General features: G+C 50.1%; 1 long non-coding RNA gene across 1 annotated transcript; it reads right to left on the minus strand.

Moving 5' to 3' along the window:
* Positions 1–485: 485 nt before the first annotated feature.
* On the minus strand, positions 486–14,513 carry LOC107149475. Its single transcript, XR_007345918.1, has 3 exons — positions 14,401–14,513; positions 2,163–2,243; positions 486–2,039 (listed from the first exon to the last, which is right to left on the minus strand). It is a non-coding gene; the product is annotated as an uncharacterized LOC107149475 (long non-coding RNA).
* Between the last annotated feature and the right edge of the window lie 4,025 nt (positions 14,514–18,538).

Here is an 18,538-nt window from a genome sequence, read left to right on the forward strand (position 1 = left end):
AGAAATAATAACAGAATTTTTACACTTTGCTGTCATATATAACAAATTAGAATAAATAAATAAATTTAATTAAAAAACCCAAAAATTTCAACTCATCAGGAGGCTGAGGCAGGAGGATCACAAGTTCAAAGCCACCCTCAGCAATTCAGCAAGGCCCTAAGCAATTTAGTTAAGACCCTGTCTCAAAATAAAATATAAGAGGCGGGGGTTGTGGCTCAGTGGTAGAGCACTTGCCTTGCATGTGTGAGGCCCTGGGTTCGATCCTCAGTACCACATAAAAAATAAATAAATAAAGGTATTGTGTCTATCTACAACTAAAAATATTAAAATAAAATAAAATATAAAAAGGGCTGGGGGTGCTGGGGCCGTAGCTCAAAGGCAGAGCACTTGCCTAGCATGTGTGAGGTACTGGGTTCGATCCTTAGCACCACATAAAAATGAAACAAATAAAATAAAGGCATGCTGTTCGTGTACCACTACAAAAAAATAAAAATTAAAAAAGGGGGTGGGGAAGTGACTGAGAGGTTAACTGTCCCTGGGTTCAATCCCCAGTACCAAAAAAAAAAAATAAAATAATTGCTTGACTATCACCATAATATTAATCATTTCAGGCAAAATTCATCAATGGAGGCTGCAACTACAGGTTGAGCATTCCTAATTTGAAAATCCAGTATCTGAAATGTTCTACCCAAGACCTGAACTATTTGAGTGTTATGTCAGTGTTCAAAAAACTTTGAATTTTGAAGCATGTCAGATTTTGGATTTTCAGATTAGAGATGTTCAGTCAGTAAAGTCAATATGAATATTCCAAAATTCTTAAAACTCCCAAATTTAAAACACTTCTGGTGCCAAGCATTTTGGATAAGGGATATTCAACATGTAATGGGTGATAGGAAACAAGACATTTTCATATCTCGAAATATCTCCCCAAAGAAATCTGCTGATGACAAAGTGAGGAAAATCAAATCTGGATTCTGAGAAAAGTAGCAAACATGGAGTGATCCAAGTTCATACCAGTAATGGGACAATAATGTGTCCCTCCATGGGATGCCCTGAGATGGCCACGACAGCATCTGTGTGCTATCCCTGACCTCCAAATCTACAGGACCTGAATCTAACCAAGCAGGAACACCAGACAGACCCACCTGAAGTATATTCCTCAAAATCAGTGGTCTGTCCCCTAAAGAAATTTCAAGGTCATGAACGACAAGGAAAGACTGAATAATACTAGACTAAAGGATATTGAAGAGACATGGCAACTAAATACAATATGTAGGCTTGCACTGGGCACTGGACCAGAGAAAGTTTCTTCTTTTACTATAAAGGACTTTAGTAGGATAGTTGGAGGCATTTGAAAAATGTCTGTACATCAGACAATAGAACGGTAGCCTTGCTAATTTTCTAATTTGGATAAACATACTGTGGTTATTATGTAAGTGAATGACCTTGTTTTTTTTTTTTTTTTTTTAGAAATGCACATAGAAATATTTAAGGATAAAGAGACATATATGTCACCTACTCTCAATCAGTTCAGAAAAAAAAAAGTAAATGTACACACCTACTTCCTGTACATATAAAGAGAAAAGGTTGATTAAAAAGAGAGAAAAGAGGAGGAGAGTGGCTCAGTGGTAGACTGCTTGCCTAGCATGCATGAGGGCCTGGGTTCAATCTTCAGCACTGAAAAAATTGAGAGAGAGAGAGAAGAGGGAGATGGATAAAATGGTAATATGCTAAAACTGTTTAAGAATCAACTCTCTTTTTTTTAATATTTATTTATTAGTTTTCGGTGGACACAACGTCTTTATTTTTATGTGGTGCTGAGGATCGAACCCAGCGCCCCACGAATGCCAGGTGAGCGCATTACCGCTTGAGCCATATCCCCAGCCCAAGAATCAACTCTCAAGGGGAAAAAGTCCAGATACCAATTATTTCTGGGGTGCTCTTGTCCACGGCCAATTTCACACTGGCATCGCAAAGTCCATGAAGAGGGAGTTGGGAAGGAACCCAGCAACCAGCGCGGACGCAAGCAGGGTAAAAGGCTAACGTTCAGGGAAAACGAGCAAAAGGAAGACGGGGATTATTTGTATGATTTTTTTTTGCAACTTTTATGTATTCTGACATTATTTCAAAATCGACAGTTCAGTGTTTCCTAAGTAACTTACAGTGAAGGAGTTGCAGTAACTGAACTTGGGAAGAGAGTGCATGGCCCCTTCAGGTAGAGGTGATCCATTGTGTGCAGAAGCCTTGTGGATGAAGAAAGCACAATTCATTTAGAAAACAATAATAAAGAAAGACTGCCCCACCCCCCACCCCCTGGGGAGGGGGGGCCAGTGGCACACGCCTGTAATTCCAGCCGCTCAGGAGGCTGAGGCAGGAGGATTCCAAGTTCAGAGCCATCCTCAGCAATTCAGCCAGGCCCTAAGCAACTCAGTGGGACCCTGTCTCTAAACAAGATACAAAATAGGGCTGGGGATGTGGCTCAGTGGTTAAGCACCCCTGAGTTCAATCCCTGGTGCCCAAAAAAACAAAGACTGAGTAGCTGGGCCTAGACATGCAAAGTGAGCCGAGAGGTGGGCAGGGGCCAGGACCTGGAGGTCTATAGGCCCAGCCAGGACTTGGGTCCTTGTGCCCAGAGCAGGGGGAGCCATCCTACCCCTCTAAGCAGCAGGTGAGGAATGTGACCTTATTGGCCTTCATCCCTCTGAACCCTGCGCTCCCTCAGTAAACTGGGGAGTGGGACATTACTGCTACCTTTTCTGGTTGACTCTACCCTCACATCCCCCAGGGGTCTTTTTGCTCAATTGGAGTTGAGAGGAGTTGGCATGGACAGGGCCCAGCACACCCCACAGGCTGCTAGTGAGTTCTGATAACCCAGGCCCAGTCCCACCTTCTCCCCTCAGACTTATCGGAGGCCTCCCCTTCTCCACCAGCCTCCTGCAGCCTGACTTGAATATTCGAGTCAAACCTCTCACTTTGAAAGTCCAGAGCCCTGTGGGACTGGAGCCGGCTGAGTTCAAGGTGGAATGAATGGGCTGTTTGAAGGGTTCTCCCTGGGCAACCTCCAGGCTTGGGACAGTCTGAGTGGTTGTGGGCTTCCTTTTTTCCAGATGAATCACTCTGTGTGTCTAGGACTGGTGAGCTGTCCCCTGACATGTGGGGCCCCTGCATAACAGTGTGTCACCCAGCTCCTCCTGTGTGGATACCCTGAACCTGGCCTCCAGAAACTGGCGTTAGCTGTGTGCCACCAGCTCCTCAGATCTGTCACCATGCAGTCCACGTCCCACCCGTGAGCAGCACCGTGAGCGGGCACACTGTTGTGTCCACCCTGCAAGAAAGCAAACTGAGGCTGGAAAGGCTTCCAGGCATATCTGAGTTTGCAGAGCTGACCCAAAGATTCAACCCTGTTCAACCTTGACCTCCCCAGCCTGCACTGCCCACAACCCCACCCTTCCTCTGTCTGGTGGCTCCTGTGCCACTGTCTCTTGGCTTGGGCATCAGCATCCAGGCCCTATGGACAAGAATATTGAGGGCCCTGCTGTACAGGAAGGGGTTAACTGGGATGCCCTCAGCAAGCTCTGGTTTGATGGAGGCCGGTTGCCATGGCAACAGAAGGTTTGAGGATAAGTGAGGCCAGCAGGATCTTCTGAATGACTAGATGTACAGCCCCTATGCTGATTCTGTGGTGAAACCCTCCCAGTATTGTCTGGGACTCCACATAACCACCAGGTGTGCTGGGCAGGGCTGAGGGCAGGGGTTCCCTGAATCAGCAGAGGCCAGGCGGCCTGGGCTCTGCTGCAGTCTCTTCCCCAGGCAGCTCCAGCCAGCTCTGCCCAGGGTGCCTTTTCCACCAGGAAGTTCCCAGGGCTCCTGCTTTTAGCTCAGAGCCACCTGGACTGGGCGAAACCAGGAAAGAGCAAAGATTTGGGTCCAAAAGAAGTCGATCCATCGTTCCTTGATTTATTCACTTGCTAGATATCCACTGCTCGCTGACAATACAACAGTCACTGTGTTAGGTTCTGTGACTGGGGTTACAGCCACGAGTCGGACTTGCTTTGCTCTCATGAAGCTTCTCTTCCAGCGGGTAAGAAGTCCCCAGCAAGCCCCTACTCTGGGCAAATCCCAGCAGCTCAGGAGGCTGAGGCAGGAGAATCGAGAGCTCAGAGCCAGCCTCAGCAACTTAGTGAGGACCAAAGCAATTCAGTGAGACCCCTGTCTCTAAATAAAATACAAAAAAGGGCTGAGATGTGGCTTGAGCACCTCTGGGTTCAATCCCCAGTACCAAAAAGAAAGAAAGAAAAATTGCCCACCTTGCAGGGATGCTGTGTAGATGAGATGACAAATTTGAAGCATTTACCTGAACGCCCAGCACATAGTAGGACCAAACGTGCAGTGATGATATTGATGTCCAGAGGCTTCTCGCCTTTCACTCTAGCATCAGAAGCTCCAGGAGATGATAAAACATGAAAAGGGGGCTCCAGGTTGTGGTCCCTGCAGGTTACTTTGAGCCACATCTCAACACTGACCCCCTTAGCAGACCCCACTCTTCCATCTTTGTGCAGGTGAACTTGGCCTCAGTTTACCCATCTATAGTGCAGGGGTGACCCTCTAACACTTATAGGAGGCAGTGTACCTTAATGGTTGGTCAGTTCCAAAGTGGATTCTTGACCACTCTGTTCCACCCTCTCGGCCACCCTAGGTCAGAAGAGACCCAGGCCCCTGATGATAAGACCCCATGCTGGGCCACCCACTCCAGCCTAAATTGCCTTTAGCTTACAACAGGGATCCCAGAAGCAATCAATTTGATTCGAGTTTGATTTCCTAAGCTGAACTACCCTAGCCCAAGGACTAATGCCTATACAGGACTCTGTCCCCCCCCGCCTCCCTGCTCATCTTGTCCCTGATCAGCCTGGAGTTGGTGTGCCTTGGAGGATGAAGCACAGTCTTGGTGAGAAAGAACTTGAGTCAGTGACCCTGTTTCATGGAGGGACCCTTTAGCTCAGAGCCACCTGGACAAGGTCAGCTCAGAAATGATTCTACCACAGCCCAGCACTAGGCAGGAAGACCAGCTGGGGGTGTGAGCTGATTACAAATAGGAGCAACGTGCAAAACAAATCCACACAAGGAAATCAGCAAAGAAGGAGAAACCCATCTAAGAATTTCATATTGTGGGGCTGGGGATGTGGCTCAAGCGGTAGCACGCTCGCCTGGCATGCGTGCGGCCCGGGTTCGATCCTCAGCACCACATACAAACAAAGATGTTGTGTCCGCCGAGAACTAAAAAATAAATATTAAAAATTCTCTCTCTCTCTCTTTTAAAAAAAAAAAAGAATTTCACATTACATATTTCAAAAACTGAAAGATTTCAAAGTGGTCATCTTGGAATCATGCAAAGTGTTGAAGGGCTCCCTCACATTTATTTGTAGCTTATATTTGATTATATTTTTGCACTTCTCCTTGGGGTGGAGATGCCCAATCTTTTCAGAGCTTAATGCCTCTAAAAGTCTTAATCAAGGCCTGGGAAATGGAAGTGGGGCTCACAGTCGGTGGGCTCCCCTCAAGTCTGTTCTGCATGACAGCTCTCTCCCTTGGAGGGTGAGGAGGGAAGATGTTTTTCCTCTCACTTCAGACTCACTCCAAAGGAGGCCAGATTAAGCCTGGTTGGAGGTGATGTTAATGAGTTATCCAGGATTTTCTTCTCTCCCCAATCTTGAATTTTCTTCTCCTCCATTGGGTGTCAGAATACACGTTTCTACCAGGACAGTACTTGCAGAGCAGCTCAGGGCTGTCATTTGTTTATGAAATTCTTTCTAGAAGATCAGTGGGCTGGCAGGAAGCTGGGGGGTGGGTGGCTACAAGATTGGCAGAGGAACCGGAGATCCAGAAGCTTCCAGCCAGGCTGGCCCCTAAACTGGAAAATCTTTAACAAAGGATCCAGCAAACCACGAAGAAGAGGAAAGCAGGCAGACGCCCCAGTAAACACATTCCCCTGTGGGGTGGTCAGAACACTTGGGCAGCAGAGAGAAAGAACCAGGATGGGAGAGAGGGGCGGGCAGACCAGGAAGAATGTCCCAAGTAAACTGTTTGTTTTTCTGTCCTTCTTCCTTTTTTTTTTTTTTTTTTGGTCCTGGGGATTGAACCCAGGGGCACTTTACCACTGAGCTTCATCTTCAGCCCTTTATGTTATTATCATCTTCATCATCATCATCATTCAGGAACACATCATCGTTACCCAAAGTCCATGGTTTACATTAGGCTCACTCTTGGGGCTGTATGTATATTCCATGGGTTTAGGCAAATGCACAATGACACAGGGCCATTGCAGCGTCCTTCAGAGCAGTGACATATCTCTGATTATTGATAGACCTCCAAACCCCTGGCATCCACTGATCTCTTTACTGACTCCACGGTTCGACCTCTTCTAGAGTGTCGTGTACTTGGAGTGATACCAAGTGTAGCCTTATCAGATTGGCTCATCTCACTGAGTCAGATGCACTGAAGTTTCCTTCATATTCCATAACTTAATACTTCCTTTCCTTTGGCGCTGAATACGATTTCATTGTCTGGCTGTATCATTGTTTATTTATTCATCCACCCACTGAAGGACATCTGGATTGCTTCCATGTTTTGTGAATTACCATACATGTCCATGGGCAGGTTTTTGTAGGGACTTAAGTTTTTGATTGATGTCGGCAAATACCAAGAATGTTCCGTGGTGGGATTCTGTAGTAGAGTATGTCTAGTTTTATAAGAAGCTACCCAACTGTCTCCCACGGTGGTGCTACCATTTTACATTCTCGCCAGCAATGAGGGAGAGTTCCTGTTGCTCCTCATCCTCACCAGCATTTGGTGTTGTTAGGTTCTGGGTTTCAGCCATTCTGATAGATGTATGGTGATATCTCAATATTCTTGTTGTTTGTTTTTTATTTTAGTACTAGGGATTGAGCACAGGGCCTCTTACATGAGTTCTACCACTGAGCTACACACCTCGCTCCAAAGCTCCAATGTTGCTGTGGTGGTGTTTTTTCTGGATCCACAGATTGAGCCCAGGGGCGCTAAACCCCTGAGCCACATCCCTGGCCCTTGTTATTTTTCATTTTGAGAAAGAATGTTGGTAAGTCCTTAAGGTCTCAATAAGTTGTTTAGGCTGGCTTTGAACTCATGATCCTCCTGCCTCAGCCTCCACTGTGCCCAGTTACAGTGTTGTTTTAATTTGTAATTCCCTAATGACACCAGGTTGAACATCGTTTCAGATGCTTACTTGCTACTTGCACATCTCCTTTGGTGATGTGTTCATTCAGGTCTTTTACTTACTTTTTATTTATTCTTTTTTTTTTTTTTAAGATTTAATGCAAGGGTGCTTTGAAAGTGTGTTTTACCACATCCTAATCCTTCTTAATTTTTATTCTAAGACAGGGTCTCACTAAGTTGCTTAGGGCTTCGAAAAGTTGCTGAGGCTGTCCTTGAACTTGTGATTCTCCTGCCTCAGCCTCACAAAAAGCTGGCATTATAGGGATGCACCACTGTGCTCTTATCTCCCTGTTTTATTTTCACTCTCCCTACCAAACTGAACGCACTCCTAACTGTTTCAGTGTCTGCTTCAGACCAACAGACGTAGTCAAAGGGAAGGGGAGTGGAGGACCCATTTAAATTGGGCGACCAGTGTTCTAGTTTGGATAGGACGTATCTCCCACCCCCAAATCTTCTGTTAATGCAGGAATATTCACTGGTAAAATGATCAGATTACAGGCAGGCGCTGTGGCTGAGACAGGAGGATCCCAAGTTTGAGGCCAGCCTCAGCAAATTAGTGAGGTCCTGTCTCAAAATAAAAAATAAAAAGGGCTAGGGATGTAGCTCGTAAAGTGCCCTGGGTTAAATCCCCGGTATCAAAAAACAAAACAAAAATAATAAAATACAATATAACCACATAGACTGACAATGTGGTTACTGCAGGCAGGTGGGGCGTGGCTGGAGGAGGTGGGTCACTGGGGGTGTGTCCTAGAAGGGTGCCTCTCCCCTGTGGCCATTTCCCCCTTATCTTTCTCTGCTTCCTAACCCTGCCATGCGCTAAGCAGCTTCCCTTTAGCCATGATGTGCAGCCTCCCTTGGGCCCAGAGCAATGGAGACGCCCACCTGTGGACCTCTGAAACTGTGAGCCCCAAAGAAACTTTTCCTTCTCTAAGTTGTTCTTGTCAGGTACGTTGGTCACAGTGACAAAAAAAAAAAAAAAAGCTAACTAAAGCAGCCAGGGAAGTCCTCATGGATAATGTCATTATGTTGGACTGATATCCGGAGCCAGGATAGCAAAGGGGACCAAGAGAGGGGATGGTGGGTGTGCAGGTTCTGGGCTATGACTGAGGCCGGAGGTGCCCAAGGAGTGAAAGGAGATCAAGTCACAAAGTGTCAAGATTGGAGTTGGGGCATGTGGTGTAGGCCAGTCAAAATTTGAGCGGGGCGTGGTGGCACAGGCCTGTAATCCCAGTGGCTCAGGAAGCTGAAGCAGGAGGATCACAAGTTCGAGGCCAACCTCATCAATTTAGAGACCCTAACCAACTTTGTGAGACCTTGCCTTGAAATAAAAAATAAAAAGGACTGGGGCTGTAGCTCAGTGGTAAGTACCTCCGGGTTCAATCCCTAGAACAATAACAACAACAACAAAAAGTTTGATTTGTTCCAAATGCCATGGGACGCACAGGAGGGGTTTGCAGCCCAGGAGTGACATGATCTGATGTGCATTTTTAAGAACTCGCATTGGCTGCTGGGTAGAGAATGGATGGGAAAGGAGAGGTCACTGAGGATAGCTTGGTGTTTATTGCTTTGGTGAATCTAGGTATCCCAGCCCAGCAACTTCTCTCCTCCAAAGACAGTCATGGTCCTGGGGTGGCAGAGTCGCACACACGCACAGCACACATTGCATGCGCGCGCACACGCATGCCTCATGTCTCCTGTGTCCATAAACACCCCTGCCACACTCTCCTGTGCAGACATGTACATGTTCTCCAGATGCAAACCGAAGGCATGTGAGTCTTGCGAACACCCCACTCCCATGTATTTACTTCCTCACTCAACTATGAGACACTGTCACGCACACTCGGCTCTACCCAGGCACCCGGAGCACTCCTCCACACGGTCACGCCATTTCCCATTTTCCAAAGGGAAGCAGGCCTGGCAGGGGATTAGCTAAGACAAAGAGGTTTGAGGGTTTATGACAGGAGAAGGGAATTGGAAGCCTACTTAGTCACAGGAGTAAGAAAATTCCGGAAGGCCTGTTTCACCCTGAATGGCATCTGATGGTTGGGCCAGCCAGTCATCAGAGACTGCATGAAAGCCTTCCTTCAACAGGTGTGTGGGAGTCCTCTGCGGTTCCTCCTCCAGCCCCTGCTGCCCACCTGCCCCTGGCTGTCATCGGCTCTGTCTGTCTGTCTGTCTGTCTGCTGACTCCCAGGGTATTACAGTGGTGATAGGGCAACTGCCCAGAGGTTCTCAGCTCACAGCCCAGGAAGGAATGGGGCAAGTTTCGTTCAGGATCTCACCTGCCTCAGCAGGCAGAGGACAGGCTCAGGTGGGGTAGGAGCTGCTCTGGGAATACCTGAACCCCTTAGGTCTTTTCAAGGCCCTAAAGGACCTGCCCGCCTAGCTCCCCTCTGGCAACTCCCTTCTCCAGCTCTGAGCACCAGCCACAGTGACCAGCCAGCAACCAGAAGCTCTTGGAACAAACACCTTCAGATCCGCACATATACTGCCCCCACACCCCACCCAGAACAGCTTCCTCATCCTTCCAGACTTAAGAGCCACCTCCTTGGGAAAGTCTTCCATACTGCTGTGATTCGAGGTCCCTCCTGTGCGCACCTCCACCTGGGCACTTCACTGTGCTGCCAGACCTGCTGGATTATGCCTGTGTGCCTCCCCTCGGGGCAGAGGGCGTATCTGTTCTGTGCACTGCTGCCTGGCACATAGCAAGTGCTCAATAAATAACCTGGGCATAAACGAATAAATAAAGGCTGCTCCTCTGTGTGAGTGAAAACAGAAAGGAGGTTGTTTTGGAAAAGGATTTCTTTTTCCTTCTCATCTTCTTTGTTACCCCAGGGACTAGTTGGAGATCACTAAGGCCCCAGCGCCCATCCAAGGATGCCTGTGGCATGAATGCTCCTCTACCTCTCTTCTACTTCAGCCAGCTGTGGTGTGTGCTGCTGGAATAGCTTCAGGTGCCCTGAGCTGGGACTGGAGATGATGGGGAGGCTTGGACAGTGCGGGTCACCAGGAGTGGAGAAATTCAGGTGACTAAATGTATTCCCCTATGAGGCTGAGCATTTGGCGATGGAAAGGAAGGCTGGGTGGTGGCTCAGTGGTAGAGCACTTGCCGAACATGCGTGAGGCACTGGGTTTGATTCTCAGCACCACATAAAAAATAAACCAATAAAATAAAGGCACGATGTTCATCTATAACTAATAAAAATATTTTAAAAAATAAAATAGGGGCTGGGGTTGTGGTTCATAGGTAGAGCACTCACCTAGCATGCTTGAGGCACTGGTTTTGATCCTCAGCATCACAAAAAAAATAAATAAATAAAAGTATTGTGTCCAACTATCACTAAAAAATAAATATAAAAATATATAAAATAAAATAAAAAAGATCCCAGGAGCTTAGTGCAGTGGTGCAAGTCTATAATCCCAGTAGCTCTGAAGGCTGAAGCAGGAGGATTTTGAGTTCATAGCCAGCCTCAGCAAAGATGAGGTGCTAAGCAGCTCAGTGAGACCCTGTCTCTAAATAAAATACAAAATAGGGCTGGGGATGTGGCTCAGTGGTCAGGTGCCCCTGAGTTCAATCCCCGGTAGCGCCCCCCCCCAAAAAAAATTAAAAAGGCTGGGGATGTAGCTCAATACCCAAAACTGCACAGAGAATTTTAAAAAGGCCCCAGGAGAAAGGAGTCCTTACGTGACCTGTCTAAGGCTGATTAAAGGGGAGGGCTGGCGAGGGCGTCGGCACTGCTGAGGAGTCAGTGGTGGCCAGGAGCGCTGCTCAGCCCCTTGGGACTTGGGCAGTGCTGGTAGGAGTGGATGCTGGACAAACAGGGAGCTGGCCTTTCGGATTCCAGCAGAACCCTACTTCCCTTTCCGAGAAGATTACAATATGAAAACTACTATGTTTAGTGAGGGTCTCCTACAGAGGGGGCAAGCCCATCCTGCTACCATTTCCAGTCCACGCCAGGACAGACATCACTAATCTATCACGAGTGCACCTATCACCTCCAGGCCAGGAAGAGGTGTCAGAATTCTATGCATTGTGTTCCAAGGAGGGATTGCTGATAAAGGGCTCAGAAGGTGAATCCTTTTCTTTTCTTTTTTTTGGACTGGGAATTAAACTTAGGGCACCCGTCTACTGAGCCACATCCCCAGTCCTTTTTTGTAATTTATCTACAGTCAGGGTCTCACTGAGTTGCTTAGGGCCTCAGTATGTTGCTGAGGCTGGCTTTGAACCTGCAATCCTCCTGCCTCAGCCTACACCAAGCTGTTGGGATTACAGGTGGGCGCCACTGCCCTTGGCTGTCAGTGTCCTTCTCTTGCCACTTCTCCATGCTGCCTCTTTCCACTGGGTACCTATTTTGCCATGTTGTGGCATTTACTGGAGATCTGTCACTTCCCAACCTTCAAATTCCCTGTTTCCTTTGGGTCCCAGAAAGAAACAGTGTTACCTTCACCAGGGGAATGGAGGAACATTTCAAGAAGATACTAGAACCAGGCACGGTGGCACATGCCTGTAATCCCAGTGGCTCAGGAGGCTGAGGCAGGAGGATTTCAAGTCAAAGCCAGCCTCAGCAACGGTGAGGCACTAAGCAACTCAGTGAGACCCTGTCTCTAAATAAAATACAAAATAGGGCGGGGATGTGGCTCAGTAGTCAAGTGCCCCTGAGTTCAATCTCCCGGACCAAAAAAAAAAAAAACCCAAGAAGATACTAGAAGGAATCCCACAAGGAATAATGAGGAGTTTGAAGGCCCTGGGAGGGAGGAGGCTGGAAGCTAGAGAGAGCCATAGCCACAAAGGGAAGGGACCAAGGGGACAAATACCCCAACCTCTCTATTCTCCCCTTCATTGTTCTCCAGTGGTGTCCCCAAATGGACAAGCCCAAGCAGAAGCCAAAGGCCTCAGCTGAGGTGGCCATGCAGGTCCACCTTCTGGACCTCAGCATTGGGTGGAGGACAGGCAGCTGGAGGTCTGGAGGAACAAAAAGACAGGGTTCTTTAGAGTGTTCCTCTCCTGTTTGGGACCAGGGGTAGACACTTCCCTTCCTAGGGGGCGTTTATAAAACAGACCCTGCTTTTTACTATAGAAATCAAGGTCAGGGATTCCCTCTCCCCCTCCCTGCTGGCTGCCAGGGTGGGAGAGGAGGACCTAGGCTCAGTCAGAAAGTCCCACTGGGCCTCAGCATGGTGAGTAGCAGCCCAAACGCTCAGAGTCAGTTGGAAATTATTCCTGGCAGAGATCTGGGTTGTGGCAGTGAAGTCACCATGTGGGCGGGGGAGACCATGGATGGCAGAAGGTGGGCCAGCAAGGGCATCCTAACCAGACTGCTCCATGGTGTCCCCTTGGCAGCCTTGCTTGGACCCTTCCCATTGGCCAAGGTGGGTCGCCCACTTTCCTGTGAGTGCCGTGAGCCTCCCCAAATCCTTCCAGTAGATCTACCCTCTGCTCATGCACGTCAGAGTCCATTTGTGTTGGTGCCCATGAGAAGCCTGATTGCTGCCACCATCCAGGACAGGTAGATGTTGCATTTGGTGGCAGGTGGTCCCCTGGCAGGTGCACCAGGAATGCAGCAGGGGAGTCCGCAGATGCCCCCGACCTGCCAGGCCCTGCCATTCACCAATCAGGCGAGCTTGGTCCAAGGTCATTTGTGTGCTCAGCTGAACTCAAAGGAGTGAATCCTCTTGTGTGCATCCCCCTCCCAGACCTGGCTTACTGGTGAAGGCCGCAGGAGAACAAGCTGCCCAGTCCCAAGAAAAGATCCTGTCACCAGGAACCAGCACTGGGCTGGAGGCCTGGTCCTTCATCCGACAGACACGGCACCCCAGAGGAGTCCTCTGAAGGAAGGGACCCACCCTGCAGCAGCCTCCCTCTGCCAGAGTCCTGGGCCTGAGGTGTGTCTATCTCGACTGAGCCATTCTTGGAAGTAGCCAGATGAGCTGCCCCTCCATTCCCCCCAACCCCCGGGCTTTGCTTGTCTCTCTGGGCCTTCAATTTGCTCAGGGAGTTAGAAGACAAGCAAAGCACCAGCTTGAGATAATGGGGCCACACTGGGCCCAGAGAGGGCAGGAGGGACAGCAGGCAGAGTCTAGGAGATCTTTGGTCTAGGGAGCAGTCTGAGGGCTGGCAGGAGGGAACCTGGCTGAGCAAAGACCCAGGCGGCTCTGGCCCCCTTGCTTTCTGCACCTAGCATGGAGGACTATGCTTCACAGAGACCGGTGCATAGATACAGGGGCTGGCACACGTGACGTGTCCAGGGAGCCAGCGAGAGCAAATTCCCTCTGTTCCCTGCTGTCAGGAAACCAGGACTTGTGGGGGACACAGGTGGCCAAGTGCTTAGATGGGAAACTGTCGGGGGCACACAGATGTACGAGGGTTGCCTCGAACCTGCCACTTCCTGATCCCACCTGCTTCCAGCCCCTGTGGACTGTGGGAAGCCTAGGTCTGGGCTCCCTGAGTCTCCCTTTCACCTCCATGCCCTCTTTAGTGCCCTCACATCAGGGCTGGAGACAGAGCCCAGGAAGTGACCTGGGGAGACCCCAGCATCCTTTCCTGGGCTGGGGGATCCCCGGCCCCACACAGAGACTTCAACCTATCAAATACTGACAGTCTTTGCTGGTCCCAGCCCATGGGGGAGATCAGGAACCAGGGTGTCAATGCCCCATGCTCCAGGGACCTCATCAGGCTCAAGTTCATCTGTCTCTGGACCACTTGTACACTCTCCCAGCACCACCAACCCTGCCCATGGTCTGATGCAACAGAAAATGGGGCCCCTGGGCAGGACATGTTCCTTCCACCCACCCCGCTCCCTCCGCCCTGGTCTCCCTAGCCCGCTGGTGCTGTCCCAGCTCAGGCCCAACTGCCCAGGACAAGGGAGGGATCTAGGCATCAGTGAGCTTTGCTCCCCCTGGGCTCTGCGGGTCAGGAGGGAGGCATGGGGTGTGGGGAGGGCTCTCTGGGGCTAGGGGATCACATGGGGAAGAGGCAGCCTTTCATCTTGGCTTTGTAAAGCAGACCTGCCCTCCCCCCAGTCCGAGCTGATTGGCATTGGCACGCACCATAAATCTCTAGGATGCTGCAGCTATGACTGGATTATTTATAGCTCCAGTCTTACATCTCTAACACGAAAATATCACACAAAGAGAAAGGTAATGAAATCTCACCTCTCCTGCATGTCCGTCCCCCACTCCAGACTGCAGGGCTTTCCAGAAGCCCTCCTGGCTGAAGCAGGGATGAGAGAGGCTGGCCTCCCCCTCCACCAGCCTCCCTCCCTCCCCCTCCTGTCAATCACACACACTTCTCAGCTGCACATCCTCCCAGACACATTCCCTCTCAGACATATTCTCGCATGTTCTCTCTCGCTCCCTTACACACACACACACACACACACACGCGCGCGCGCGCGCACACGCACACACGTCCTCCCAGATGCAGACTGTTCTGTTCCGCCTCTCTCCCTCCTTCTCCGCTCACCCTGCCTGTCCCCCAGACGTGCTCCACACACCTCTGCCCTCTCCCTTCCACAGCCGTCTCCCTGTGTGACTCACTCGCTGCTTCCGTTGTGTTTGCTTTTCTGCTTTGTCAATGAAGCCGCTGGCACATTAATTACCGGGCCTGTCCTCGGCCGAGACACATCAGCTCCTTGTCAGTGGTTGGGGGAAGTGTCAGCTTACATCCATCTCCTTCTGCCTTCAAGAATCCCGTGGGCATGGCCTCCCCAGGGGGACCCACTTTGCGGCACGTGGCAGTGAGGGCACGTGTCCCTGGGTCTGACATACCCAGACACGCAGAAAACGCAGGCCACCGAATGAGCCTCTCGCCGCAGCCAGGAGCAGGTAAGGGGTCTCTGCAAAGCCAGGTCCCCCAACCTCCTCCTGGGCCCCAGTCTCACAGTGCTGCAGGGCGGCAGGTCTCCTGAGGCCCGTCCACAGGCATGGGGACCCCAGCTCACCTGTATCTGGGTATTCACATACACTGCGTGTGTGTGCGTGCGTGCGTGCATGCATGTGTGTGTGTGTGTGTGTGTACATGCATTCCCATGTGCACACACTTTTTTTTTTTTAAGGACTGAGAATGAACCCAGGTGCACTCTACTACTGAGCTACATCACTGACCTTTTCATTTTTTGAAACAGGGTCTTAATAAGTGACATAAACTGGCCTCATATTTACAATCCTCCTGCCTCAGCCTCCCAAGGAGCTGCGATCACAGGTATGTACCGCTGTACCTGGCCACACCCTCTTATGCTGGGATAAAGGGAAGTCACAGACAATGATAGTCTACCCTGGGCTGAGCCTGAGTCTGGGGACAGAAACCTAGCAACCCCCTAGTAGGGCGGCATTTCTTGGAACTCCCTCTCTCCTTTTATATCTTAAAAATTCACCTAGCTTTTGGTATTATTCACCGTATCTGTCAATTATCTTAAATTTCTTATAATTAAATGCTTAATTTTTTTCCCCCTGAAATCCTTGCTTAAAAGTTGAATCTCAAAAACGCTCTGGCTCATAGCCAGACGTGATGGCTCATGCCCATGACTCTGGGGACTTGGGAGTCTAAGGCAGGAGAGTCTAAGGCCAGTCTCAGCAACTAGTGAGACGCTGTCTTGAAATTAAAAAAAAAAATAAAACAGGATGGGAATGAAGCTCAGGGTAGAATACCACTAGTTCAATCCCCAAATTAATTAATTAGTTAATTAAGAATGGGCGTTCTTGGGTTTACATCCTGGCTCTGCCCATTCTTAGCTGTGTTTACCTGGCTGAATCACTTCACCACTCTGTGCCCAAGAACCTTGGCTTACAGCTGGGGACGCAGCTCAGGGTGGAGCTCTTGCCCGGTGTGTGTGAGGCCTGGGTTCCATCCTGTGCTGCAGCAAACAAACAAACAAACAAACAAACACCTTGGCCTGTTAAATGGGGATAATAGTAGCACCTGCTATCCATGCTTTTCAGCACATTAACGAACGCTTAGACCAGTGGCTCACGCAGTGTAAAATTCACAATTGTTTTTTCTGCAACAGAATAAAATGAAGCAACTACATCACTCCGGGTAACTGAAATCAGAACTCTCTCCTGCCTCGTTCCTAAACTGTGCATCGGCCCAGCCCCTGCCCCTCCTCCAGCAGTGGCCTCTGTCATCCAGCAGTCAGTCAACAAACACCTCTGCTCAGACACGGCTCTCACTCTGAGACTCGGTGTCAGAGAAGACCTGCTGGAGGGGGAGTTGGGAACAGGCAACCAGCATACAGGCCACGTTCAGAACTGAGGACTCAAAAAGGAATAAATATTCCTTTCAAAGAGCTATATCTAGCTGCAGAGAGAGGAGAGGCAGACAGGGCAATGGCAAGTGCTGTGTATGCAGCATGTTCAGGATGGAACTGCCCTGGCCTCCAGCCCCCTGGAGAGGCCTTCTGGGATAGGCACTGAGCCCATGCTACTCAGCCGGGCGTGGTAGGAGACAAGAGAAGGGCAGCTAAGGGCCGGTCAGTTCTCCCAATTCCATCATCTTCCCTCCTGTGAATTCTACCCTGCTCTCCTTGCTGTTCCTCAAAAACACCGGGCATAGTTCTGCCTCAGGGCCTTTGCACTGCCTCAAGGCCTTTCCCTCTGCCTGTCCTCTGATTTCACCTTCACTGCAGGGCCTTCCAGGGCCATCTGTATAAAATAATGATACTCTCCCCATCCAGCCAGGCCCTCTCCCCCACCCACGTTAGCCAGCCTCACAGTGCTCACCACAACCCAACCTGCTTAGGAGCCTTTGTTGGTTGCTGGTCTATCCACCTGAATGAAGGTCAGCTCCCTGAGGGTGGGGCCCATGCTTCCTGCTGATCCCCTGAGCCAAATGACACCCAGCAGGTAGTGGGTGCTCCATCCTGTGTCTGTTAAACAAAGGAACTGCGAGCCAATCAGTCATCAGTGTCCCTCTGGTGAAACAGGTGACTGAACCCCACTCTCACTTGTCACATGGGGATATCACATGACAATCAGACATGCTTTTAGTTCTTCCAAAGACAGATGCAAAGAAATTCAGCTGAGACCAAAGCCACACAGCTCGGCCTCCCCTGATATTTAGGTGACAAAGGGCTGTGACTGCAGACGGCCTGAGTGTCCCCTCCATGCACTGGGCCTGGCCCTGCTCCACTGGGTCCCGGGGATGGTGAACGCCAGCTGCCCTGTGTCCAGGTGGGCGGCTGCTTAGTGCACACAGCTGGCTCACAGCCAGATCCCAGGGTCCCCAGGTAGAGCAGAGTCGCCTGGGTCAAAGCCAGGAGGAAGGGGACCACTGGAGACAGCCCTATAAGGAATCTGGGCCCTGAATATATTGAGCCCAATCAGAGGCCCAGAAAACAGCAGCTCCTGGCTTCTGCTGGGTGCCCAGGACCAGGGACGAGCATGAAGACAGCAGTGTGCGTGGACAGGGCAGGCCTGTGGGCTCCCCTCTGTGCTGACCCCCTGACCCTCTCCAGCTCAGTACTCCCACTATCAGGGCCCCCGGGGAGGGCTAAATCTGAAGGAAAAAACCATAATTCTCACCAAATCTTCCTCCATCCACCTTAAGGAAGAGCTGGAGGCCTGACCAGTGGGGCAGAAGCCAACATCACCATATCCGGGAGATTTGCCCTCAGCCCCAGAATGGCCTCGTTCCTGAGTCAGGCTCTTCTGTCCCCTACAGCGCCTCCCTCCACTCCTGAATTTTGTGCAGGGACAGTTTGTAATCTTCAACCAGTAGATAACTGAGGCCTGAGATTTTCCTGTTCCTGCTCCGGAGACTCCTATTCACTCATCAAAACCCAGGTCCAATGGCTCAGGCTAAATAGTCCACCCACCATGACCAAGGCAGGTGCTTCTGGAATTCTACCCACTAGACGGTGAGCAAGTCAAGCAGGACATAGGCCTGTTTACGGCCACGCACCCAAGGCTGAATAAATGATAATTGTCAAAACGACCCCACGAAGCCAGGCCTGCTCACTCGGGCAGCCTGATTAGATCTCCTCATTCCTTCCCCACAACCCAGGTGTCAGCTCAACTCTGGGGCAAGATGTTCCTGTTTGGCAAGGACAGTTCCAGGTTTTGATGACCTGCTGCAACCAGATTGGTATCTATTCCCAGCCACCCTCTGCACATGCGCTGCTGAGGGCTGAGGGGATGGGCACGTGACCCGCAACCGGAGAGACTGTCAGCCTACGGCAGCCCCCTCCTTCTGCAGCCATGGACACCCGGCTCCATGTAAGTGAAGGCTCCTCTTGTTATCCCTAGCCACGATTCTGCCCAAGGCTTCCCACACTGACAGGAACTAAGACCCCTG

The sequence above is a fragment of the Marmota marmota genome, unplaced genomic scaffold (genome assembly GCF_001458135.2).
Source record: "Marmota marmota marmota unplaced genomic scaffold, marMar, whole genome shotgun sequence".
Classification (NCBI taxonomy): domain Eukaryota; kingdom Metazoa; phylum Chordata; class Mammalia; order Rodentia; family Sciuridae; genus Marmota; species Marmota marmota.